General features: G+C 40.1%; 1 protein-coding gene and 1 pseudogene across 2 annotated transcripts in view; both read left to right on the forward strand.

Moving 5' to 3' along the window:
* UBE3D (ubiquitin protein ligase E3D) overlaps positions 1 to 26,906 on the forward strand; it is a 145,653-nt gene that overhangs the window by 106,357 nt on the left and 12,390 nt on the right. The gene's annotated exons all lie outside the window — the stretch shown is intronic.
* Positions 293 to 14,240, forward strand: LOC118905409 (annotated as a pseudogene).

Below are 26,906 nucleotides of genomic sequence, written 5' to 3' on the forward strand. Positions count from 1 at the left end.
TTTAACTGGCCATTTTTTCAATTGAATATCTTGTCTCCCTCTCTTTCTCCATTCTCTGATCACCGAGGTTAAAAATGCTCCCCGCACGTTTCTACATAAGAAAACAATGGCAGCCGCGTAGTAATCAGTCTCCCAAAGTGAAAACAACATTAAACAACTGCCCAACTGTGAAAATTCTACACAGAACCACACCTTTAGCATTATTCTGGAGACAGAGAGTGCCAGAACTGCAAAGTGACTGTGAGTAAATAGAAAAAAAAAATCAACAGATTCCAGCACTTAATGCCTTATACTTCTGCCCCATCTCCACTCTGCCACAAGGCTTTTGGTGAGCAAAAGCAGACTTAAAAAAAACTGCAGAGAAGTCAGGAGAGGCTAGCAAAGGTACCTAAGAGCTATTTGGAATGGCCACTAGAAAGATTAAATCCAGCCTAAAGTTTAAAATGCTAGAAAAATGTCCAAGCAGATCAGAGCACAGAGATTAGGGAAGGGATTTTTAAAGTGCATGTGATTTAAAGGGCCAGATGCAATACAGGACCAGGTGCACCATTTAAAGACATACACGATTTAAAGGGGCAAGCATGATTTTAAAAGGTAGGCATCACTTAACAGAGCAGTCTTCCAGAAGTATAACTTCTGGAAGAGAAAAAAAGAAAATAAGTACTTTTTAGAAATTAGAGGATGAAGGAGAAAAGGGAAATTTAGGGTTCTCTAAGATAAAAGAGAATCACACAGAGGATTGATACCTCTTTCCCACCACTGAAACACTCTGACAGAAAACCCCACTAAAGCTTTGGGACTTTGCTAGGCTGACAGAAAAGGGCACCTGTTAAAATGGGAATTTATAAAGCTTTTCGGTATCATAAAAATGAACAAAAGGAAAGTAAAGTCAGTAGAGAAGCTTTACAGAAAATCAGAAAATGGGGACTTCCCTGGTGGTGCAGTGGTTAAGAATCCACCTGCCAATGCAGGGGACACAGGTTCGAGCCCTGGTTTGGGAAGATCCCACATGCTGTGGAGCAACTAAGCCCGTGCACCACAACTACTGAGCCTGCACTCTAGAGCCCATGAGCCACAACTACTGAGCCTGTGCTCTATGCCACAGCTACTGAAGCCCGCACACCTAGAGCCTGTGCTCTGCAACAAGAGAAGCCACCGCAATGAGAAGCCTGCGCACCACAACAAAGAGTAGCCCCTGCTCGCCGCAACTAGAGAAAGCCCGCGCGCAGCAACAAAGACCCAACACAGCCATAAATAAATAAATAAATAAATAAATAAATAAATAAATAAATAAATAAATGTGTTTATTTCAAGAAAAAGAAAATCAGAAAACGAAAAATCACAAACATCAATTCAGGAAAATTCTCCCCATAATGCAAAAGAAAATTGTAAGTTCACACTCCAAATAGAATTAAGGATTCTCAAACAAGCATTTGAGGATATGAAAAGTCACCCTTAGTCAGAATTGCAAAATGGACAAAGCCCAGGATAAATAAAGGATTTAATTGAACTCAGAAAAGAAATGGAAGAAAAAGACAAAATTATTTCAGAAATGAAGAATTAATTAAAAAGTGCCCAAATGAAAATACTCTAATGAAAATTTAATAAGGGGTTTGAAGAAAGATAGGAAAATAACCAAGAAAATGAAAAATGACATAAAGAAGGAAGTTAAAAAGTATCTGAAGGGAGGCAGATTTTTACCTCTACCCTCTTAGGGTTTTTCGGCTGTCCCTGAGGTTTAAAGTAGCATAAAACAGATTATCAGGAGAAAAGCATACAAATTTATATGAATTTTACATGGCACAAGAGCCGTCATAAGGAATGAAAACCCAAAGAAATGGCAAACCTGCATGTTTTGATAGTAGGTTGAGCAGAGAGAAGCAATTGTGGAAAAGTAACTGAACTATGTAGAAAAGCTAAAGGAGGATAATTATTTTAACAAGGTCTGATGGTATAGAATTCTTTCAGTCTGGATGATAAGAACATTCCTTGATGATAAAAATGTTACTTTTCTTCTGGTTCAGTGAAGACATCTTTCACATGGGAATTTCATCTCCTGCTTTTAAGAAAAAGAAGGAAAGTCAGAGTGTTTTTTCTTGCATTTGCTGTTTTTCAAGTGCCTTTACCTCAAAATAATCTTTATGCCAAAGCAGTATATTTTGGGATGGTATATTCTGCCATCCTTCAGGTCCAAGAGAAACTGTTGGGAATGAAAGAGGCAGACAGAGTCATTAAAAAATTTTATGGGGGCTTCCCTGGTGGTGCAGTGGTTGAGAATCTGCCTGCCAATGCAGGGGACATGGGTTCAAGCCCTGGTCTGGGAAGATCCCACATGCCGTGGAGCAACTAGGCCCGTGAGCCACAATTACTGAGCCTGCGCGTCTGGAGCCTGTGCTCCGCAACAAGAGAGGCCGCGATAGTGAGAGGCCCGCGCACCGCGATGAAGAGTGGCCCCCGCTTGCCGCAACTAGAGAAAGCCCTCGCACGGAAACGAAGACCCAACACAGCCAAAAATAAATAAATAAATTAATTAATTAAAAAAAATTTATGGTACAGAGCTAATATATAAAACTATAATTAAAAATTGTTTTCCAGATATAGAAAAACCTGAATCCACACACCTGTGAAAACTTCCCACAAATAGAAAAAGACCTGAATCTACACATTGAGAGGGTTCACTGGGCACCTGGGCAAGTTAACCTAGAGCAATCAACTTTGGTACACATCATACTAAAACAGATTTTAGAAAGATTTTCTAAAACCTTGACCCAAGGGTCAAATAACTTACAAAGGCAAAAGAATTAGACTAGCATCAGACTTAAAAGTCTACAAATTTAAAAAAAAGCAACCCACCACCACCACCAAAAACTACAGGGACTTCCACGGCGGTCCAGTGGTTAAGACTCGGTACTCCCAATGCAGGGGGCATGGGTTTGATCTCTGGTCAGGGAACTAAGATCCTACATGTTGCAGCCAAAAAAAATGAAAACAAAACAAAACAACAACAACAACAACAAAACCACTACAAATCAAAGGAACAGTGGAGCAGCATTTAAAAACCAAAACCAAAGAAACACCTCAGTAAAGTGTGAATAAAGCATTTTATATCCAACCAAGCTGTCCTTCAGATGTTAAGGCAATGCTGAAACAGTTTTACCATACAGAATTAATCCTGCACTTAACCCCTCTTGAAGAATGTACTAGAGAAAGGTTAGCAAACCATGGACTGCCACCTGTTTTTGTAAATAAAGTTCTGTTGGAACACAGCCACGGACCTTTGTTTACATATTATCTGTGGCTGCTTTTGTGCTACATTGGCAGGGTTTTAGTACACTGGGGACCATATGGCCCACAAAACCTCAAGTCTCTACTATTTGGTCTTTTATAGAAAAAGTATGTTGACTCCTATTCTAGAGGATTCCCTGGTAATGGCTGAGAAAAATTCAGCATAGGACTGGCCCTGATCATGACCTTTAAAAATATAAAGATGCACGTATTAGACTAGAACAGTGACAGGAATGATGGTAGAAGACTAATGCACAAATGTTACATACTGTGCAAAGTAGAAATAATGTAACTAAAAGGCGGGAGGAGAGGGAGAAGGAAAAATGAAAACAGAAAAAACTCATTGTTGTATAGGCAGTAAGTGGGTGAAAAAGAATACTCCTACCAAAAGCAAAACCTGATAATCCAGATGGTGACTAGTTAAATAAAGGATGTTTAAAAAGAATAATTACAGGGCTTCCCTGGTGATGCAGTGGTTAAGAATCCGCCTGCCAATGCAGGGGACACGGGTTTGAGCCCTGGTCCGGGAAGATCCCACATGCTGCGGAGCAACTAAGCCCGTGTGCCACAAATACTGAGCCTGTGCTCTAGAGCCCGCAAGCCACAACTACTGAGCCTGCAAGCCACAACTACTGAAGCCCGTGTGCCTGGAGCCCTTGCTCCACAACAGGAGAAGCCACCGCAATGAGAAGCCTGCGCACCGTAACAAAGAGTAGCCCCTGCTCGCCGCAACTAGAGAAAGCCTGCGCGCAGCAACAAAGACCCAACTCAGCCAAAAATAAATAAATTAAATAAATAAAATTTTAAATAAAGAATAATTACAAAGGTAGACACTAGAACAAAAATAAGAAACTTTCCTAAATGTCAGTATACACTTCTTGTGGGGAAAGAAACACAGGGAAATTTTTTTAAATTTATGGTTATAAAATATTATGATAGATTTATGACTAAACACATCAGGTATAACAATAAATGTGAATAGGCTTAATTTACCTATTAAAAGAAAAAGATTTACAATTTGGTTCACAATATAAAACCCAAATATATGTTCTATATCAGAGACCTAGCTAAAATAGATATTCTAAAAATGAAGGATGGACAAAAGTGTACTGTATAAATGGAAAGAAAAAGAAGTGGTAGTGATCCTGATATCAGACAACACAGAATGTAAGCCCCAGAGCGTTAAATATGAAAAAGGACGCTCTTGAATGCTAAAAGTCACAGTTTTCTAACAAAAACAAAAAAGAGGAAAGCCCTTATACCTGGATATTCATAAATTCTCTTATTAAACAACTCCTGAAAGGGACATATATATTGAAATTGCAGAATTTTTTTAAATGATGGCATCATGGTCTTTGTGACTGGTCTTTTTCACTTACCATAATGTTTTGAAGCTTCATTCATGTTGTAACATGTATCAATGCTTCCTTCCTTTTTATTGCTGAGTAATACTCCATTGTATGGATATATCACATTTTAATTCATTCATTCATCAGTTTATGGATATTTTGGTTGCTTCTATTTTTTGGCTATTATGAATAATGCTGTTGTGAACAACGGGGTTGCTATTTGGAAAAAGGTAAAATTTGATCCATATCTCACACCACACATAAGAATAAACCCCGAATGGATTAGGGATCTAAGTGCAACAAATGAAAACTGATGAAGTTGAATAAGGTCTGTAGTTTACTTAGTAAATATTGTACACATATTAATTTCCTGGTTTTGGTAGTTGTCCTGTGGTTATGGAAGATGTTAATATTAGGGGAAGCTGGTTAGGGGCATATGGGAACACTCTGTACTTTTTTTTGCAACTTTTCTCTGAGTCTAAAGTTATTTGAAGATAAAAAAGTTTGAAAATAATGAGTGGCATACCAAAAAATGAAAAAAAGGTATTCTATGCAAAGTGGGAAGCTAGACTAAGGCGTATCTTTTGAGCCCTAAGAAAGGGAAAATCCTGGTACCATGTAGGGAAGAGAGGTGTTAGAAGGAAGCCAGACTGCATCTGAGGGTTTGGGCCAGGAGGTAGCAGGGATACAATTTAAGAAGTCCTCACATACCAACAAGGGCTTAGTTTGCAAAATACACAAGCAGCTCATACAACTCAATAACCAAAAAACAAACAACCCAATCGAAAAATGGGCAGAAGATCTAAATAGACATTTCTCCAAAGAAGACATACAGACGGCCAATAAGCATATGAAAAGATGCTCAACATCGCTAATTATTAGAGAAATGCAAACCAAAACTACTATGAAGTATCACCTCATACCTGTCAGAATGGTCATCATTTAAGTAGTCTACAAATAACAAATGCTGGAGAGGGTGTGGAGAAAAGCGAACCCTCATACACTGTTGGTGGGAATGTAAATTGGTGCAGCCACTATGGAGAACAGTATGGAGATTCCTTAAAAAACTAAAAGAACCACCGTATGATCCAGCAACCCCACTCCAGTTCATATATCTGGACAAAACCATAATTCGAAAATATACATGCACCCCAGTGTTCATAGCAGCACTATTTACAATAGCCAAGACGTGGAAGCAACCTAAATGTCCATTGACAGATGAATGGACAAAGAAGATGTGGTACATATATACAATGGAATACTACTCAGCCATAAAAAAGAATGAAATAATGCCATTTGCAGCAACATGGATGGACCTAGAGATTATCATACTAAGTGAAGTAAGTCAGAGAAAGACAAATATCATATGATATCACTTATATGTAGAATCTAAAATATGATACAAATGAACTTATTTACAAAACAGAAACAGACTCACAGACATAGAAAACAAACTTATGGTTACCAAAGGGGAAAGGGGAGAGGGAGGGATAAATTAGGAGTTTGGGATTAGCAGATACAAACTATTATATATAAAATAGATAAACAACAAGGTCCTACTGTATAGCACAGGGAACTATATTCAATATCATGTAATAAACTATAATGGAAAAGAATATGAAAAAGAATATATATATATACATATATGTATGTAAAGCTGAATCACTTTGCTGTGCACCAGAAACTAACACAACATTGTGAATTAACTGTACTTCCATGAAAAATAAAATAAAAAAGAAATCATCACACTGATTATAGTTTATTACTATAATATGTAAGATAACATATAAGACTTCAGGTTGAGGTGGAAAGTTTTGATATATACACAATAATTAATTGTTTTTTGAGTGTGGGCATCATTTATTTCAAAGCTTTTAAGCTTGTTGATGGTATAAATGCACACTTTGAGGGTTGGAAGGATGGATAGAAAATACTGAAGAAGTAAATGTTGGTTATCTTCAGCTTAAAGACATCCATGACTTAACATTAGGTTTAATGTATAGATGGTGGTGTTGAGGAACTAGACTCTTAAGAAAATCAGAAATCTTCTGTTTTTTAGTTATAGAAAGCCCTTATCTAGTCCTTTAATTATAAAAGAAGCTTAGCAAAAATGACATTTTCTCTAAAAGCATTGAAGTGACCCTTTCCCCAAAAAAATCTTAGTTTCATGATGCAACAGACAATTCTAGTAGGTCAGTGTTTATTACATTGGATAGAATTAGGGCCCAGGGTATGCAGGACAAACATGGCTATTGAAAAGCCATGCCTAAGAAGTGAGAAAGTTGTTAAGAAAGGGTTCATTGGCTTGTGGGCTAAATGGATATCTTACCTTTACCCAAAGAAAGATTTATTTCTTTAACCTCTGATTTTTAACATGAACTCAATCAGGAATCATACTTGGCATGGTCTTATTATTTTGGTTGCCGTATTGGTTTTTTAGAATCATGTTTGAAATATTACAGAAGAATTGATTAAATACAGTGGTTGTAGTCATATATTTAAAGTTGGAATAGATTTAGTTACTCAAGCCTTTGTTATAATAGTGTTTCCACAAGAAAATCAAATTCATATTACATCACCTAACTTACAGCTTTTTCCCCCCAAGAAGATAATTTACCATATGTACAAAGACTGCTGCTATTTGGATTCCTTTGGATATCTTTATCCAGTATTTTGTCAGAGGGGAAATTGCTTTATGCATGATCTGAAATAATTGAAATAATTGGAAGTATAATGAGAGCCAACATTTAGAAGCTCCCTTGTGCTTCTTTCTGCTCTGCAAAATAAAATTATCACTGAATGCGTTCATGTTTTAAAATTTAAGCAGACTTGGTAAATGAATCTTGTTTTCTAAATGTGCAGAGGTGATTGTATAAGGTGGTTGGTGTCCCTAAAACAGGTGTTAAAAGATCTTTTTAAGCTTCCCCATACATTTGCAAATTTACTATGATGAAGTGGTAATTTGCAGTATAGAGCTGATTACAGAAATCAGGATGTAGTTGAACTGTATTTTTAAAAATTCAGATTATTTCCTGTTCCTCTGCTTTTTATGATACATGTAACATCATTAATAATGTTTTCAGACGTCCATGAGAGATTTGAAGACTTGTTTTGGTTTTTTGTGGTTGATAGCAATTGGCTTAAAAAAAAAAGTCATTCGTATGTGTGGCTCCCAGGATCCAGTTTAGCATCTGACCAAATGTTGCATTCTTACTCACTTTTTACATGGATCCCACTCCATTTCTACGTTCAGGTTTACAAGTCACAGTGAAATGGACTGAAAATTCTGAGAAAGGGCTTGGGTAAAGCAAGCTGGGATTTCCTCCTTTAAGCTTCTTAGGCGTCTGGGGAAACAAGTTTTCTGGCTTCTGACCTAGGGAAGTAGGGCCAATAAGGAAAGAAATTCCTCAGACATTTCAAGGGTGTTCAAAAGATGCTGGGCAGGCAGAAAATATGATAGCGCTCCAGGGACATTTTTGTTACAGTAGATTGATTTATAAAGACAAAAATATATTCAAATTAAAAGAAAGGTGACTTTGGTGTATTATTCCTTCTTCAAATCATATATTTTATTTTTTAAAGAAGTAAGCTTTGTTTTCAGACATATCTGTGTCACTTAACCTTATCATTCAAATTTTTGTCCCTACGTAATATATGGGACATCTTGACTTTGGTAGGCTGTGAACACAAAACCTAAGCAAATCAAGCTAGATGGGGGAAAAACTCATTTTCCTTATCCCCAGCCTTGTGCTAACTTTCATCATGAGTGTCATCACTAGCTGACCCGTTTCTCTACATGGAAATATGGAAATTACTTTTCTCCTCCATGACGTGGGCACCTGCCAATTTTTCCTTTCTGATATATTCTCCTTTAGACATCATTCTGGTATTTTTGATATGTTTTCCTCTAGTCGTCCTTCTCTTATCTTACCTACTAACCTGAAAGTTATGTCCCTAAGTTGGATCTCTGTGGAAAAAAAAAAAAAGAGCACACTAGCACTGAGGCAGAGTACCGTGGCCCAACAAGAGGAAACGGGAGTCCTTTAAAAAAAAAAAAAGCATTTCTCTTTAATTTTAAAAGAAATATATAGTGCTTGTTGGACATTTTAAAATGAAAAAGTCTAAAAAGGAAAAAAAAAGTTCCTGAATCATATCCTTCAGCGTTAGCATTTAAGTGTCTTGCCTTCCGGAGTTTTCTCTGCATATACGCAGGGGAGAACTGTGGGGGGGAGTGGTGAAAAGAGAAGGCAGTTGGTTTTACAAAACTAGAATCATACTGTGCATAATGTTAAATCCTGCTTTCTTCATTTATGTCATTAATAGTTTCTTATATCATTTAATAAGAATAGCTTATATTTATTGAGTATTTACAACGTGGTATCACTCTTGTAGGCACTTTATACATATTAACTCACTGAATCTTTTCAAGAGTCCCTAATATAAGTGCTGTCATTGTCTACCTTTGTCACATGAGCAAACTGAATCACGGAGAGATTTTCAAAGTTCACAAAGCTTGTAAGTGATAGAGACGGGGTTCGCCCATGTTCACAAAGCTCGTAAGCGATAGAGACGGGATTCAAACTCAGATCTCACTCCAGAGTCTGTGACTTTTAACAATTATGCTGTTGACTTCTATCACTTTGAAACATGATTTGTGATGCCTATATGATATTCAATCATGAATAGTGTTGATTTTGCTTTTTTCCCTTAATGTTTTATTTTTGTGAACAGTTTCCCTGGCCATTAATGTGATTTGCAAACATAATATTTAATGACTGAATAATATTCATTTGTATGACTATCTGTATGAAGTCTGAGGCTGTTTCCAGTTTTTAAGATGATAAACAGAGTCCCTCTCTGGGCCTGGGCATAAAGCATCTTTGGGACTAGGGTCTCCCTACCACAGCCATAAAAAAGGGCCTTGTTTTAGGAATCTGTGCCAAAGGAAGAGAAGTTGCTTCACAGTTTACGTGGACAGGAGATAATCGTGATAAACTGATTTCTGAAATATCAAGAGAAATTTGATCATTCTGAACCACCTCCGAAGGCAGGCAAAACACAAACCTTCTATGGCCTGCGTCCTGACTTCTCCACCATCCTGTTATCCTGGGTAAAAAGGCAGATGGAACAAATGAGCAGGAAAACCAGAATGAAGGCAAAAAAATCCAGCGTTGCTACTCCAGCAGACTGCAGGCAGCTTCATGACAGAGAGATCTCATCCGTGGAGGAGTATCCATGGGGTTGCCCAGCAGTGGGAGGGGCATATCTTCGTCTATACAAATGTGAGGAGCTGAAACAGAAAGACAAAACTCTTGTCTCTGCTGAGCTACGTGGAAGTGGGGAATTGCAGGCCTGGCAGAAGGGAGTCCTATTTGCTTCTGGGCAGAGCTTGGCCTCCTTTTTGATGGAGACACCAGCCTATGAGATACCTACCATATTTGCAGAAATAATGGAGAAGAATCTTAAAGTTCTAAGAGTAAAGCTCAGGTCTAGATCACACCTAAGTCTTGGACTGAAGACCCAGAAATTGGATCTTTTTAAAGTGTGGCCAAATGACGGAATGAACATGTGGTCTTCTTGCAGATTCACTACAGGGGCAGCCTCAATACAAGTGAAGTGCCACTCGTATTTTTGGGAAGGGGGTGTCCTTTGACCCTGGTGGTAATCTTATCAAGGTGTCTGCAAACATCAACTTCCTGAGGGCTGACATGGGAGGAGCTGCCGTGTGCTCAGCCATTGTGACGGCCACAAGCTCAGCTTGCCACTTAATGTAACAGGTCTGGCCCTCTCTGTGGACGTCACCTCAAGCCTAAGCCTTCAAGCCAGGAGGTGTCATCAGAGCCAAGAATGGGGAGACCATATTGGGGAGTCAATAACATTGATGCTGAGCCAAGGATATTAGCTGACATTCTCTGTTATGTGCACATCTTCAATCCAAAGTTCGTCAGAAATGTTTCGACCTTAACAGGTGCCATAGACATAGCTTGGGGGTCAGAGCGGGGGGGTGACAGGTATCACTCAAATTTTTACCAGTTCATACTGGTGGCATACCAGACTACTTGAGGCCAGCATTGAAATGGAGGACCATGTCTGGGGGATGTCTCTATTTGAACGTTGTACAAGGCAGATTACAGATTGTCAGCTCGTTGCTGTTTATAACAGTGGGCAATATAGGTCTGCAGGGTCATGTCCAGGCACAGCACACATTCTCCATGGGCTCATTTAGACATAGCAGGTGACAACCAGTAAAGATGAGATTCCACATCTTAGGAAAAGCATGACCAAGAGGCCAGCAAGGACTCCAGCAGAGTTCTTAGGTTCAGTCAAGACAAGGGTAAGGTTTAATTTAAATACTATGAAATTTCTACATTCTACCTTAAATTGAACAGTTGAACTTCAAAACATTTTTAAATGGATGAAAAATTTTTAAAGGAAACAAGTGATGGCATTTTTTAAAACACAGAAGAAAATGAAATATGTGTGCCTTTTAAAAAATTTATGCAAAGATTCAGCAATTTTCAAAATAAAGCTAGTATCCTGCTGGGCAAGGATTTTTTTTTAACATATTCTATAAATGGTAATAAATGGTTTACAAGTTGCCTAATCACTTTTTAGATCATATAATTGGATTGAGAGGCAAAATACAGTGTTTTGAATCTGTGATACTAGAGACTGTAAACAAACTAAAGTTACTCAGCAGTTTTCAGAAACAATAAATTCAGCTTTTTGTACAAAAAATTAATTATGCTATAGAAACAATTCTTGTCCATAAGCCTTGGCTGAATCTCTAATCATTTCTGAAGTCAAAGGGTTATGAATATTTTTAATATTTTTTGTTTTGATACGTTTTGCCAAATCACTCTCCAGAAAGTTCACATCAATTTACTTTTCCACCAAAATATACTGTTTTATCAGTTAGTAGTTGTAAGCTATGCAAGAAAAAGGCTGTTACCTTTTTTTGCTTTTATTACTGTACATCTTGTCAAGTACAGTGTCTCAGTGTACAGTTAGAGGCTCAGTAGATGTTTTGAATAAAGAGAGAAATGTGTTTAATGATGGCTGTTTTGGGACTTTTTTTTTTTTTAACGTCTTTATTGGAGTATAACTGCCTTACAATGGTGTGTTAGTTTCTTTTAAGTATGTTTTTTCCCCTGTCTGGCTTTTCTTTATATGCTGTTTTTGCATATGCATGTTTCTACTTAAGAAAGAAATTAGCCTCTTTTCACTGCTTTACCTACTGTGAATTACCAGGTATGCAGGGAAGGTGTAATTAGCCTACAAAGAACATTACAAAGCTTAATTTATGTTTTTACATTTGACTCCAGGCTTTGGCTGCACACAATTTTTTTCTGCATGTCCTCTGTTAATATGGTGAATTACCTGAAATTTTCAAATGTTAAACTTACTCTTGAGTTACTCTCAGTTTGGTCATGATCTGTAGTTTGCTCATCTTTTGTTTAGGATCTGCATTTATATTCAGAGTTGAGACAAGCTTGTACTTTTCTTCATTTATACTGTCTTTGTGGGGTTTTGGTGTCAAGGTTTTGATAGGCCCATAAAATGACTTGGAGAGAGAGTTTCTTCTATTTCTGTTTCTGGAAGACTTTATAATAAGATTGAAATTACCTGTTTGGTAAAACTCATTTGTAAAACCGGACCTGGTGTTTTCCAAGTTAGAAAAATGTTTAACTGCTGACTCAGCAGAAGTAAAGGTTTAGGATGATTCAGGCTTTCTATTTCTTCTTTAATCACTTTCAGTAATTTATATTCTCGAGATTTGTCTATTTCATTTACATTTTCAGAATTTTGGTGAAAGTTGTTCAGAATATACCTTTTATGCCTGCTACAACTATTATTTAGTTGTTTTTTTACATTAATTAATTTATTTATTTTTGGCTGCATTGGGTCTTTGTTGCTGTGCGTGGGCTTTCTCTAGTTGCGGCGAGTAGGGGCTACTCTTTGTTGTGGTGCACGGGCTTCTCATCGCGGTGGCTCCTCTTGTTGCAGAGCACGGACTCTAGGCACGTGGGCTCAGTAGTTGTGGCTCGTGGGCTCTAGAGCGCAGGCTCAGTAGTTGTGGTGCACGGGCTTAGTTGCTCCTCACATGTGGGATCTTCCTGGACCAGGGCTCGAACCCATGTCCCCTGTATTGGCAGGCGGATTCTTAACCACTACACCACCAGGGAAATCCCTATTATTTAGTCTTAATCACTAATCTTTCTTCAGCGATATCCCATCTCATGTTTTGCCTTATCCATTAGATTTCTGATGTCAATTTTTATATTTTTCATTTCCAGAAATACTGTTTGTTTCTTTTTCAGATCTGCCCGAAGTTTTGAAAGTCTCATGTTCCCTAGACATACTTTTGGTACTTCTTTTATTTCTTTAAACATACTTATTATATGTTCTTCCAAAATTAAAATCCCTACAGCTTTGCGGGTCTGGCTCTGCACCTTGTTTCTGCTCAGCTGCTCACGTATTGGGTAACTGTACTGGCAAGCTCGCGCTCTCCTTGGAACTTTATCTGTGGGAGTTCTTTGAGGCCTGGGTGGAAAGTATGTTCCTGCAGAGAGGATTATTTGTGAGGCCCCATAAACAGGGTGAATTCTGATCCCAAACAGGGTGAATTCTAACGCTCTAGTGTGGACCTGCAATCAGGATTTCTCAGGGGTGCCTTTCCCCAACCCCCCATGCCAGACTCTGCGTCAAGGCCGAGGCAGGCAAGTAGCCTCACCCACAGTCTGCCTCTAGAACGTGGATATTTTTCCCCAGTTTGTTCACTGTGGGGTGGGGCAGGAATCTCCGGGGTCTCTGATCCAACCTTCTATTTTTCAGGGCCCCAGGCTTGTCCTCGGACCCCCAAAATTCCACAGGTTAAAGCTCACACTCTAGTCGAGACCTTCAAGGATAGGCAGAGGCCTCTGGGAAACTCTGTCTTCCACCCTGGCTTACCAAGAGGTGCAGGATTCTTTTCCCACCGGAGGGTTCAATTATTCTCCTGACAATTCAGCTATGGGCTTTAAAGATTTAAAAAATATTTATTCAGCATTTTTAGTCTTTTATATTGAGAGGGCTTCTTCTGACATCAAGTCTACCATATTGGAAGAAATGGGAGTTAGATCTTTTGTTTTCCTAAAAGACAAATAAATCTTTTAAAGTTTTAAATCCTATGTAGTAACTTCTTCAGAAGTTACACTCATAGGTCAACCTAATTTTCTAGATCACAGCCAAAAGCAGGGAAATATGTTAAAAGTAGCAGTAGCTACCATTTTGAGTCTTTTAAGAATGCAAAGGACTCCGTGCTAAGTGTTTTACAGGGTTGATCTCCTTTAATCCACCATCACCATTCTATGAGAGAAGTACTGTCATTCACATGGTAAAGAGGACACCTATGCTTAGAGGTTCCCGTGACTTGCCTGAGACCACAGAACTAATAGGTAATTCATAATATTGACTTTGGATCATCAGGAAAAGGTTAAATTGTGCCTGATGAAATCTTTTTAGGCTTGGTGCATTGCTGTTTTTAAGAGCAGCAAAATGTGTAATATATCTTAAACTTCCATTTAAATTGTGTTGTTGCAGATCAGCATGCTGTTACCGTACTAAAAAGGGAAGCATATCAAAGGAGTACTGAAGGCAATTTACCTTGCCTTCTTTACTACTTTGCCTCCTCGGAGAAAAATTACTCTTAGAATTCCTCCCAAGGATTTTCTGGATATCAAATCCCAAAATGCATCTGTCAGCCTGGATGAGAAGGGAAACTTTGGCGAAGGACTTTAGAGATTAATTGCTAGACACGGATCCCCTTTGTTCCATAATTCATCCCAAAACACTTCTCTCCCATGACTCCAGCCAACTGTGTGGTATTTGGTTATAGTGTTAATATATAGTAGTTCTCTCTGTGAATATGTTTTTTAAAAATTTATATACATTTTTTTTAGCAGTTGAGCCTTAATGTTAGGAATCAGACTTGGAAAATGAGACTTTTCTTAGTAGTTTCATATGGTGATGTTTGAAGTACTGTTTTCTCAGATAGTGAATGTTTACAGTGAACTTTTGTGTGTGAGACGTTGCTTCCTGTTTGCCATTTTGGGGATAGACGTTGAAACTACAACGTCTGCTTGTTTTTCTCAGGCAAGTTTTCTCTCTCCTAAAGTAATCAGTCGATTGATTCTCTTACAAGTAACCAATCTTTATCAGTCCAAGAAAATCAAGGAAAAAGATTCCTGGCAAGGCACTCTGCCCAAATCCAGAAGAATGGTTTCCCTGGGGTTTTGACTCCCTCTGTGCCAGGCTAGTCATTGAGATCCGTGCTGCTCCCTCTGGGACCTTCGCTAAGGACCTTGACCTTAGAATCATCTGCCCTCCCAGATCCTGACACTTGTACAGCCAGGAACTATATGAAGAGCAGGAGTCGCCACCACTTTGGAACTTAACCCACCCCTCCCCTGACTTGCATCCTAAGAATTCTACTTTCTCCTTGTGGGGCTGCCCACTGCCCTGACCTCTGGAAGCGCTAGCCTCAAGGGGGAGTAACGAAGGTCCAGAGTCATGCTCACTAGGGTCTTTCTGCTCTTTCTATGCATGAGGGAAGTCGAGGAGAGTGAAAACTATCTTATAATTCTTTCATGAATGAATCCATAGCAGCAAAGAAGACAGTGCACTGGTTTATATCTCGTTATACCCAACCTTATGCTTCCGTGGAACTTCAGCTAAGCTAAACTAGGAATCTGTTCTGGAAAATGCTTTGGTCTACTTTTGAACTTTTTCATCAAATAAACTCAGGTGTGTTTCTTAATACCTGATACCATCATTTTCTCATTTGTAAAGTGACTTTTAAAAACCTTGTAACCATAGCAGTTCAGTCATGCATATAAACAACAGAAGAAGTTTGGACTTGTGAAGGGTTTGTTGTTATCTTAAGGATGCTACAGTAAAAGTCTTTAAGGTATATTAATGTGAGAACTAGACAATCATTACATACTTAGATATCAGTAAAATTTCTGCAGAAATGTCTGAATACTTTATGAGCTTTGCTATATTTCACAATTAAATAAGATATCAAATACTAGGTATTTAACACACTTACAGAGTCTCGGAAATGATAGGACTTAGGAGTCGAGATGCATTTTTAAGCATGGGCTTAGAAATCAGACAGGTGTGGTGTGAAAGTTCAACCCCTCCACATCATGCTGACTGTAGGACCCCTCTTAGCCTCTGTCTCTTCATCTATATATTAATAGTATTACTTTATGGGTATTGTAATTATAAAGTCAATGAGTATATGAGAAGTACTTGGAAAAAAAATAAATGCTGAATAAATGGTTGTTACTTTTATCCCTGTGACTATTCCCTCTGTTTCTAATTCTACACATCGACTTCTGTTACTCTTGGAGACGTGGCCCCTTATCTCCCAGCCCATGCTCTGTTGTCTGTACCACTCTGGCTCAACAAGCCGTGTTATAAACCTGATATTAGGTACTGTAGAGTATCCCAAAGAAGACAATAAGATTAACTCCTGCGTTTTCATCACTTCCTGCTCTGGCTGCTGTCAGTTAGTATGACAGCTGCTTAAATGTAGTTCCAAGGTTTCCAGTGAGATGATAAATTCCTTGAAAACAGGAACATTACCTTATACTTGTATAATATAATTCACAATGCCCGGAACATTGCTGGGTGTCCGCCCAGCTATTCAATGAGAGAATAGCTTTAAAAATTCTAATTCTAGGGGAGGGGGCCATATGGAGTAGTAGAAATGGTTAGACTTGGGGAGAATGGGAGAGAGAGAGTGAACCAGCTGATTGCTAAGTACCCCTCCAACCCCAGGCTCTGCCAACCTTCATAAACACATGAAGTCAGGGGGTAAAACCAGAAGAAGAGAAACACCTCAAATATAAAAACGTCTTCTGGGTGGTCAATTTTCAGTATGATACTTATTTTTGAAGTCATATATTTGTACTCGAATATCGTACAAACTCACACAGGCCCAGACCGTGATCCTGATGTTTATAACTGAATCTTTAAGAGTGATTGCTTGCCAAAATATCCCTGCTAGCTGCTGCTAATGTTATAACTATTTTTTTGTGATCTCCTGTAATCTACTTTTGCCATAGTATAGCTTAAGGTTAATGCAACACAAACAACATTATTTAGACTTGTGTCTTAGGGGCATGAAGTTCTAATTTGGGGTGAAAATGACCAAATATATTGCTTTCTAAACATTATTGCTTTTTTACTAGTTCTCATTTTTCCCCATCCATAATTCAAGTTAATGAACATTCTGTAAAACTTAAAACTTCTTGTTTGTAAATATATGCCCTCAACTCTTTATTGTCTGAGAAAAATGGAGGGGAGAGCATTTCTCTGGTGATTAAAAAAGAAAAAGATGGACAATCCCTCGGGGATTCTGTTACATCTATAGCAGCACCTAGGCCTTTGGGATGAAGATCAGCCTGTGAGATGCCAGGGAAACAGAAAAAGTAATTTCCATTATCCTCTCAGAATGAGAAAGGATGGACTCAGGCTCTTTTTTTCTAGCCACTTCCAATGCCTGGCCCTTATTTTCTTGCCACCGGCAGGAACTCATGAAGATGTTGAGAAGGCAAGAGGTATCTATCATCTTGATTGTTAAACACGAGAGTAAAAGAACAGCAACAAAGACAGTCAGGAGAAGGGGCGCTCTTGGCAGAATGCTGTAAATTATTATGGACAGGAATAATTTACACATAATTTATGGACACACCTTTGCTGAGGTTTTACAGGCATGCTGTAACAGTGGTTTTCAGTCTCCCGACTCCCAGCAGCAGAAAACTGTCTTTCAGCAAGCTGAGCAGAACATGAATTTCGAAAGAAGGTAGGAAGTCATGCCATGCTGCTTGACGCCAAGGTGGATGGCAGAGTCTGCTGTGCCAGCCAGCTTCCCCCTACCCTGCACCCCCCAGGTCTGCACCTGCAGAGCGTGGAAACACTGGACTCACCACTCTCTTCCCTGCCCAGGCCACTCGCTTAACTTTGTTTTGCTCGCTGGCACCTTTGAGAGCGTGTTAAAGCTTTTCACCCTATTCCTAGAAAAACGTCCATCCACTTACAATTCTGCCTGCAATTTCAGAGCATTCACGGACCGCTCCACCACCATCACCGGGCACTTAAAGTACATCCGACCAGTCCAGACTTATCAAGTCAGACTGCATCTTTTTCATGCTAAATGAAGACAATAGCAACAAAGAAACAGAGACAAAATATCATAACCTCAACCACCTAAACATACTACACCCAAATCATTTGAAATTCTGTTTGGAATGAAACTGTAAGAAACCTAGTCTAGTTGTAGGTCTGCAGCGATGAGCTGGGTTGCCTTCAGCACATCATATAAGACTTCTTTGGGCCTCAGTTTCTTTAGCTCTAAAAGGATGGGATTTGACTGAATGATTTTTGAGATCTCTTCCAGCTCTAGCGTTCTATAATTCTGTGAGCCAAATTGAGGCGAACACATGAAATCGATAGGCCTCTCCACAAGCAAGCATCAGTTTCTGTTGTTAAGTTTGGATTATTAAGTCCCTTTTTTTTTTTTTTTTTTAGTCCAGTTATCTCTGTGTTCTTCTTTTCCTCTTCCGTCGTCTCCATCCCCAAACAAAAAGAAAATTGATTTATTTTCTTCCCTTTCTTTGACTCATTTAAAGTGGTCAGCTACTTCCCTGAGTTAAGCTATCTCTAAATAAGTTTGGGCTAGATAGAGGAAAAGATCATGATGACAGGGAGGGATCAGTGACCGGGGTGCTGATGTAGAAGGGCATTCATGGAGATAATGAGTAATTGGGGTATGTAGGTGAAGGAAGTAGGTGCCCAACTCAGAGCAGTGGGGCGGGGCTAGGACAGGGAGGGAGACCCTAATTTTCAACCCGTCTCCTCTGCCTCCTTGAAATTAGCCCTGTCATTCTCCTTCTGAGAAAAAAGGAATGCCTTGATTTAGGGCTGTCATGTCTCCCAGGCTGTAAACTCCAGTCATGATAATCATGCTGCTGAAACTGTAACAGGCACAGTCATAGAAGCCTTGTGGATTTTATCTCATTCAATCCTAAGAACCACTCTTTGGAAACTGGTGCAGCTGGTCCTGTTTTTCACAGGAGGAAACTGAGGCTCAGAGAGGCTAAGTCAAAGCCAGACAAGTGGCAAACCACAGAGCAAGAATCCAAGGGCTGGTTGTTTTTCTCCCACTGTGGTCCAAGCCCTCTGGGCTGCCAGTTATTAACTAGCGAAACAGTCATGGGTTTTACAGAGTGCTGTAAAACCACATCTGCCTTAGTGAATCTGCCTGCAGGCAGGTTTATTATTACCGTGCCGCCTCATTTTCTGCAAGTAAATACAATTTATGAGATAATTTTTGAAGTGAGCGGCTTGCCTAGCATAGAGGATAACCATCGACATGCTTCTCAGGATAAAAAAGATTTCTTTTTTCTCTTGCTTTTTTTTAATTCATCACTCTGCCTGGCACATTGGAGGAGCCCAGTGAACGTGGGGAACAGAGACGACATGGATGTGTGCATGAATGAAAAGCAGGTCATTCTCCAGAGTTTAAATGAACTGATTTTGCATTGGTGAATCCAGAAAGCAAAACTTTGGCATTCCACAGCGGCATGGCTTTATTGTCTATATTGCAGGAACAAACTATCATATAACTTTGCACATAACCCTCTAAAGCTCTTGATAGGTTTTTTTTATATTCCATTTCCTAAATCCCTTTGTGCAGTTACAAGTAAAGTATTGCACCACTTTCACTGGAAAAAGGACTAATTTCACATCGTAATGATTGCACCTGCTCTGTGACAAAACCTTGATTTTTTTTAAAAAGCCGTTTTCCAACTTAATAGCGCAAGGAAGGAGACTGTCCCTAGGGGAACTGTGACACAACTTTACAATTTACTCATTGTACGGTTGTCCTTCAGCTCTGAAATGGGGGCAAAATAAGGATGAAGGTGGAAGGAAAAAACATAGAATAACTGAAGGTTATTAATAGCTCGAAGGTCATTAATGACACTGAGGGGGTAAAAATGATAAAGCGAACACAGAAAATCATATTCTGTGAAAAATGAAATAGGATTGCTCTGAGCAAGAAGAAAGTAAGGGGGAGAAAAAGGACAGAGGAAAGCTTTTTAGTGCATTTTGGGGGGGAAGGGAGGAAGGACTGTACCAAATGAGTAACTGAATTGGAGCCAAAGAATGGGTTCTAGCCCTTACCAGAATTTCAGAGCACATCCCTTTAAAAACAGGTAAAAATACAACAAAATGGTGAATATAACAAAAACGAGGCAGACTCACAGATATAGAGAACAAACTAGTGGTTACCAGTGGGGGGAGGGGTGATATAGAGAGAGGGGATTAACAGGTACAAACTATTCTGTATAAAATAAGCTACAAGGATATATTATACAACACAGGGAATATAGCCAATATTTTATAATAACTATAAATGGGATATAGCCTTTAAAAATTGTGAGTCACTATATTGTACACCTGCAACTTACATAATATTGTACATCATCTATACTTAAATTAAAAGAAAAAAAAAAAGGTAGGTCGATAAGACCACAGAGTTAGCAGAGAAGCCTGGTGTCCTAGAGACAATTTGTCCGTGCCCCAGGAAGAAAGTCCACCATCAGTTAGTCTGAACACAAGTGCCTGATGGTCAGGAGACACAGCATTAGCCAGGGAGAAGCTGCTGGTATAGGAAGCAGGTTGAGCCTTTCTGAGGGATGGCAGGACAAAGCTTTAGATGAGGTGCGTTTCAGCCCCTCTGATGAGGTTTCCTGAGATCACACAGTACTTGCGAATGTCATGGTTCCCCTTCTTGCTACTGTCTACCTCTTTTTTCTACCTTCTTCATCCTCATTGGGAAAGGCATTCATTATTTAGAAGGCAGTAGCCCTAGTGAAATGCACATAACTCAACGTTGTTTTTGGAAAGTCTGAATGGTTGAGTTTAAATAGAAGTCTCAACAGAAATAAAATGTCCCACATGGGGGCCGTATGCGGAGTTTAAAAGGTTGCTGTGTGAAATGCTATAACCTTTAGCCTCTGTGCTTCTGTACTGCCTAGCTCAGACTCTGGATTGGTGTGCTGGTTTATGATGATCCGTTTTATTTTCATATCACTGGAAATAAAACAACAAAACCCAGTGGCTGCCTGAAATGCTTGAGCTCTGGTTATTCAATATAGCAGCAGTATTCTGGTAGTGGGGCTTTTTGCTGTGTCCCCAAATACTGCACTTCCAAGCCTCATTCTGGTCCTGTTACCATGGAGGGAGACGATTAGTGAGTACAGTGAACCAACGAATGAGTCTTGCACTGAGATGGAAAATGAAAAGATTGTGTCACAAAACCCATTCATGTCCACTCTGGTTCCTTTGCCAAAGGCTCTTGCTGTGACCTACTTCTGCAGGTAAGAAAAATGATTTTGCCATCCTTCTATGACATGGCTATGGTGAACTGTTCCCAAGTGCCTTGGTGTGGGTGGCCTTGTGAGGATAAGCATTAATTATTTTAAGACCGCTGATGCATCACCTCTGGTGTCTATATTTGTCTTCTAAGAGTGCATCATCACTAATTATAGGTGATCTTGTGGGATTAGATCTTTTGAGTTAGACGAGGATGACACAAATTGTGCATGGAAGGCAAACCCTTGTAAACTTGGTGAGCCACGATCATTGTTCTTTTGTTGTTTGTCTCAATTTTATTGGAGTATAGTTGATTTACAATTTTGTGTTAGTTTCTTCTGTACAGCAAAGTGAATCAGTTATACATATACATATATCCACTCTTTTTTAGATTCTTTTCCCATATAGGTCATTACAGACTATGGAGAAAGGTTCCCTGTGCTATACAGTAGGTCCCCATGGTCATTGTTAAGACCCAGATGGTGCCTCAGTGTTCAGAATCACACTTGGAACATCTTCACCTTGTCAATGTCACCACCCGCCTAAATTTCTGCATTTTAAATCACTTGATGATTGAGGTTGTCTTTAAGTTTGTGTTTTCATCATGAAAATGGTTATCACCCCATTCTAATTCTTGGATTCTTACAACGTTACCCCAACAAGCAACTTTTGTAGGAAACAAAATCACCACGGAATCCCCAGGCCCCTACCTTCTGATAGTTACCTCTTCACAGAGCTGGGAAGGGCAATGAGGGTCTCTGCCCCTCGATCTCAACTTTGAGGCCTGTGAAGCAGTGCTGGGCAAAGCTGTAAGCAGTGTTTTCTAAGCCAAGTCCCATTTTGGCCAGGGTGAGGCTTTGCCCAGTAGCATGGAAGTGTTAGAGTTGAAAATATCAAAATTCCCAGTCTGTTTTTAGCTCCATCCTATTAAACATTATTTTTTTTTTGACACCTCCATAGAAAAGAACTTAGCCTGGATTCTAGTTACGTAACTCATTAATTCAATCATTTATTCATTTCAGCCAACAAATATTTATTGAAAACCTCCTGCGTGCAAGACCCCATGGAGGGATAGACAGAAATTTAGATAAGACATTACTATCCCACATTGCAGGTTTGCCTTTTGTGGGGTGGAGGGTGGGTGGATAAAAATGGCTTTTACTGGGAAAATGAAAACACCAAGTGTCAGCAAGAAGAGGCATGTAGTCCCCCCCGTCTCCCTCCCCCCCCCCCGTGTCCATGTGCATGGGCAAGGGCTGTTGAACATTCCATGGAGCTGTGTTGCATGCAAGGTTTGGGAATTAAAAATCACTGGGGCTTTGTCTCTTTTGTGAATCCCACCCTACGAAGTAGCTCCCTGGAATCAGCAGTTCAAGTATTGAATGGACGATGGTAAAGCTGGAGTATCTGAATATGTCAGAGATGGTGGCCAAAGTGTAAAGGTGCCTTTCTTGTCCACCACCTACCACGTCCAAAACTCTCTTTAGATGTGCGTCTAAAACACATCCAATTTCACTCCCCTGCTGGGCAGCAGATGTGCCCACAGGAACCAGGGCGCAGCGTGAGGTTGTCAGGTTTCCAAAAGAATTTAGCTAATGGGCTTCATTGGTCAGAGAGCTCGCCTCCTGGAGAATCAACGCGAAGGTTAGAGACAAGCACAGAACTTCAGGCTTCTGCGAGTGAGTGAGGGATACAGTTTTTGAGGGCAGTTTTTCTAACTTGGGAGTTCTCGTTCGCCCGGCCAGAAGTTGAAGCAGCTACTTCCTCCTGCATAAAGGGAAGGGAAGCAGACGTGCATGCTTGTGTTAAACGTCAGTTAATTCAAACTTCAGGAATAAGTTCTCGGTCTGGGAGAAGGCCAGAATATTGAAGGAGCTCTGCAGCATCTCCTCCGGAGGCATTTCTGAGTAATCTGTCTCTTGACTGGCTTAGGTGTACAGGTAATGGCACAGCCGACTCAGGGCTGCCTCCAGGCTTTAGTGTAAAATGTATTCTGGGTGCCACTGTAAGTAGGGAATGAAACTCCCTGGCACGAAGGCTAATTGTATACAGTTCAGACTCCCCCCGAGGGAAAAAATGTTTTTGAAATTCAACTTTAGTAGCCTGAGTCACGAGCTACTTGTTTTCTGCAAAACATCAGCGGTAACAGCACCTGTACCGTAAACTAGTTTACGGCATAGCATTTCCGGATCCATTTCTCTTTCCACTTAAGAACAGCGTTTTACTTTGTACCAGAAATTTCCTGAGATTCAGAGAGAACCGTGGAAGTTAGCTGCCTGCTTGTCACTGTGACCTGTGAGGTAGCGGGAAGCCCTCACCCAGCTCCACGCCTGCCTCGCCCCGCGGCTGCCTCCCACGTGAGCTCAGAGCCATGGGCGGGAAGAGCGTGGAGCCTGGGGTGGGTGATTAGATGCTGCGGCTGAAGGGCCAGGCGGGCGCCCTGCCCCCCACTGTCTTTATCACCCAGGGCTGTCTGTGCACAACTATATCAACATTCCCCTGAGGCCCAAATGTAATTCCTTCAGGAAGTTTTAAGTACAGTAGCCCAAGGTGTGCGTTTTACCAGTGGGAGAGGGGAGATAGGAAGGGTGTGTTTGCAGGGAGAGTTGTGGAGAGGACTGCCCATACCCCGTCCATCTTTCCCCCGGTATAATTTTTTTGGACATTTTTATATCAAGTTTTAATTTTTTTTCTCCCCTCCTTCAGTGGTACGGGACGGCCAGATTGGGCTGGAGTTGGTCACTTCCCTTTCCCCAGGTCAGTTAGGCTCTAATAACACCCAGCAGGTTAGATTCTGGTTAACTAGTCGCCCCCCCCCCCAACCCCCCGAGGGCAGACCTTGTTAACAGCAGAGGACTCTGGCATATTTCAGAATGGTTCCTTTTCCCCTCTCCTCTCTGGAAGCTCAAGGGGACTTTTCTCCCATATTTACTGTGAGAACCTGGGTCGAGCCTCTGGAGGTAAATCTCGCACAACTGTGGGACCCACTATGACTGGATCCCCCTGCAGTTTTTCACTCTCAGACGGGTGCACACTGAGCCTCCAGCGGTTTGTCGGTTACAGCCCAGGTCTCCTACCTTGGCTCTGGCTCCCTCTGGTAAATCTCTCCTCCAGCAAGCCTTGAATCCCCGCCTTGTCCTGTCTCTCCAGCCTCCGTCTGCCCTGTGTCCTCCTCTCCCTCATGGATCCAAGAGCTGTTGATTTTTCAGTCTGTTCAGCTTTTTACTTGTTAGGATGGAATGGCAACTTCCAAGCTCCTTACATGCAGAACTGGAAGTTTGCCCAAGATTTTAAAATTTCAATCAAAATTAACTGAGCGTGATTTGGATATTGAAATGTGTTTTTTGGGCAGTTGAACTCACAGAATTGAAATGTGAAATTCTTTTTCCCCCCAGTCTTGTCCTTCACCTATATTTTGGGGTGAGGAGAGAGGTTATTGAGTTCTTTTTTCTTTCTTCCTTTTGGTAATAATTAACATTCAATAGGATGTTCAGATTTTAGTTGTTCAGTTTGGTGAGTTTTGACAACTGTATATACACTAGGTTTCTCAGCCTTGGCAGGGTTGATATTTTGGAGTAGGTAATTCTTTCTTGTAGGAAGCTGCCCTGTTAATCCGTGACCTCTAGTCACTAAATGCCAGTAGCACCCCGTCCTGGGGGGTGACAATCAAAAGTGTCTCCAGGCATTGCCACATGTTCCCTGCATAGCAAAACCACCCGTGGTTGAGAACCACTGCTGTACATACACCCATGTAACTACCATCCAGAAAGAAGATATAGATCATATCCATTCCTCCAGAAAGTTCCCTTGAGGCCTTTTTATTAATCCTCCCTCCCCTGCAACCAGTGTCTCTCATTTCTATCATCATAGATTCATTTTGCCTATATTTGGACTTTGTATAAATTAAATCGTACAGTGTATACTCTGTTTTTTGGTCTAGTCCCTTTTACTTAACGTGATGTGTTTGCAGTTTACCCACATTATTGCATTTATCAGTGGTTCACTCTCTTTTTATTGCAGAATAGTGGTCCATTGTATGAAAAAAACACAATTTGTTAATACATTCTGCTCTTGATGGATACCTGGGTTGTTTCTGACCGGGGGCTATTTTGATAAGGTTGCTGTGAACAGTCTGATAAAGGCTCTTTGTGGACATGTTTTCGTTTCTCTCAGTAAATATCTAGGAATGGAATTGCCGGGTTGTAGGGTAAATGTGTGTTTAACTTTTAATAAACTGCCAGACACTTCTGCAAAGTGGTTATGCCATTCTACACTCCCAGCAACTGTGTACGAGCATTGCTGTTGTTCCGTATCACCATCCACGGCGTCATCATGTGGTGTTGCCAGTCGTTTTTACTTTAGCTATTCTGGTGGGCATCTCATTATGATTTTTATTTGCATCTCCCTGATGCTTTTTGGTTATTTACATTCTTTTGTGAAGTGTCTGTTGTTAAGACTTTTTAATGGTTGATTTGGAGGAGTCCCCATTACACCCCCCCCAGACCCCACCCCCGATAATAGGTTCAGGTTTTACAGGAACCTTCTGCTGCTCCTCAGGGGCTGGGAAACATTTTGCCATCTGAATAAGTTTGCTGTAAATTATCAAAATTACTGTGAAGCATGCCCTTCCATTTTTTCATTTTTTTCTCTGTTCCAGACATACTGTGAGGATTATAGGGTATTTTCCCTTAGTGAGGGCAGAAATACTCTTCCTAATTAGCCAGACAAGTTTACAAAACGACTTTTATTGTCTTTGGGACGGACTTCCAGCGCTCAGCCTCCACGGAATGACCGTCCCCCCCTCATTCTTCCACAGCTTTGACAAACAGATTAACAGCAGGGACCTGTCCACTCAAGGCAGTGAGTCACCTTTATCATTCCATGCCCAAGGGACCTTCTTGATCAGCCTTTTTCTGGAAGCATTTTTCTTTTACTCATACAGGAAGGTCTTTACCTAGTTAAAAAAAAAAAAAATTAAGTTCTCTATCTAGAAAGATTCCTTTTTCCGTCTAAGTTCTGATAACAGATCTTAACTATTTCCTTTTAGTTCCAGTGGAAAAGGAAGGGACTCATGATCTTTCTTTGGTTTCAGTTTCTCTCTCTGTTGCTAAGGTGGTATTTTTCTAACCTGTCCTCCTTAGGTAACCAGACAAAAAGGTTCATCTCTGAGTAGTTGAGGACCTGGTTTCTGAATAGGGTCTGAGTGCATTTTGAAAAGGGAACATGGTGGCCCCAGAGGTGGGTAGCGGGTGTATATGTGTACACATGAGGTAACGTGTCCAAGGAACTTTGGAAGCAGTAAGGTGCTCTAGTTCTTATCTCCAAATACCATTCCTCACTGAAGGACCTAGGCTCCTCTGGAGAATGGCTGATTCCATGTCTGGGATAAGATGAGGCTGAGTCCCATCCTACCAGAAAGCAAACCAACCAACCAACCCAACAAACAAACAAAAAACTAATATAAACTACTATGATCATGTCCTCAGGACTTAGGCTCTGAGTTGAAGAGATTCTCACTGACAAAGATGGGATGATGTGAGCATTAATACAAATAATGACTGTAGTAGATTAAAGTGTATCAGATGTATTTTAAATCCATGAGTTTATAATGACACTAAAAACACAAACAAAAAACACTCACCACATTCCCGTCTATGGAAAACCCGGCAGGCAAAAGATCTGATTTCTTCAAAACATAAAAATCAAAGGGAGAAAAAAGAGCAGAGGAACTTATGATTTAAAAGAAACTTAAAAGACGTATGAATCCATTATAACACTACTTAGACATGTTTCGATTCTGATTTGAACAAACACCAGCTGTTAAAAAATTTTATGAGCTAGTTG

This window comes from Balaenoptera musculus, chromosome 12 (genome assembly GCF_009873245.2).
Source record: "Balaenoptera musculus isolate JJ_BM4_2016_0621 chromosome 12, mBalMus1.pri.v3, whole genome shotgun sequence".
Classification (NCBI taxonomy): Eukaryota; Metazoa; Chordata; class Mammalia; order Artiodactyla; family Balaenopteridae; genus Balaenoptera; species Balaenoptera musculus.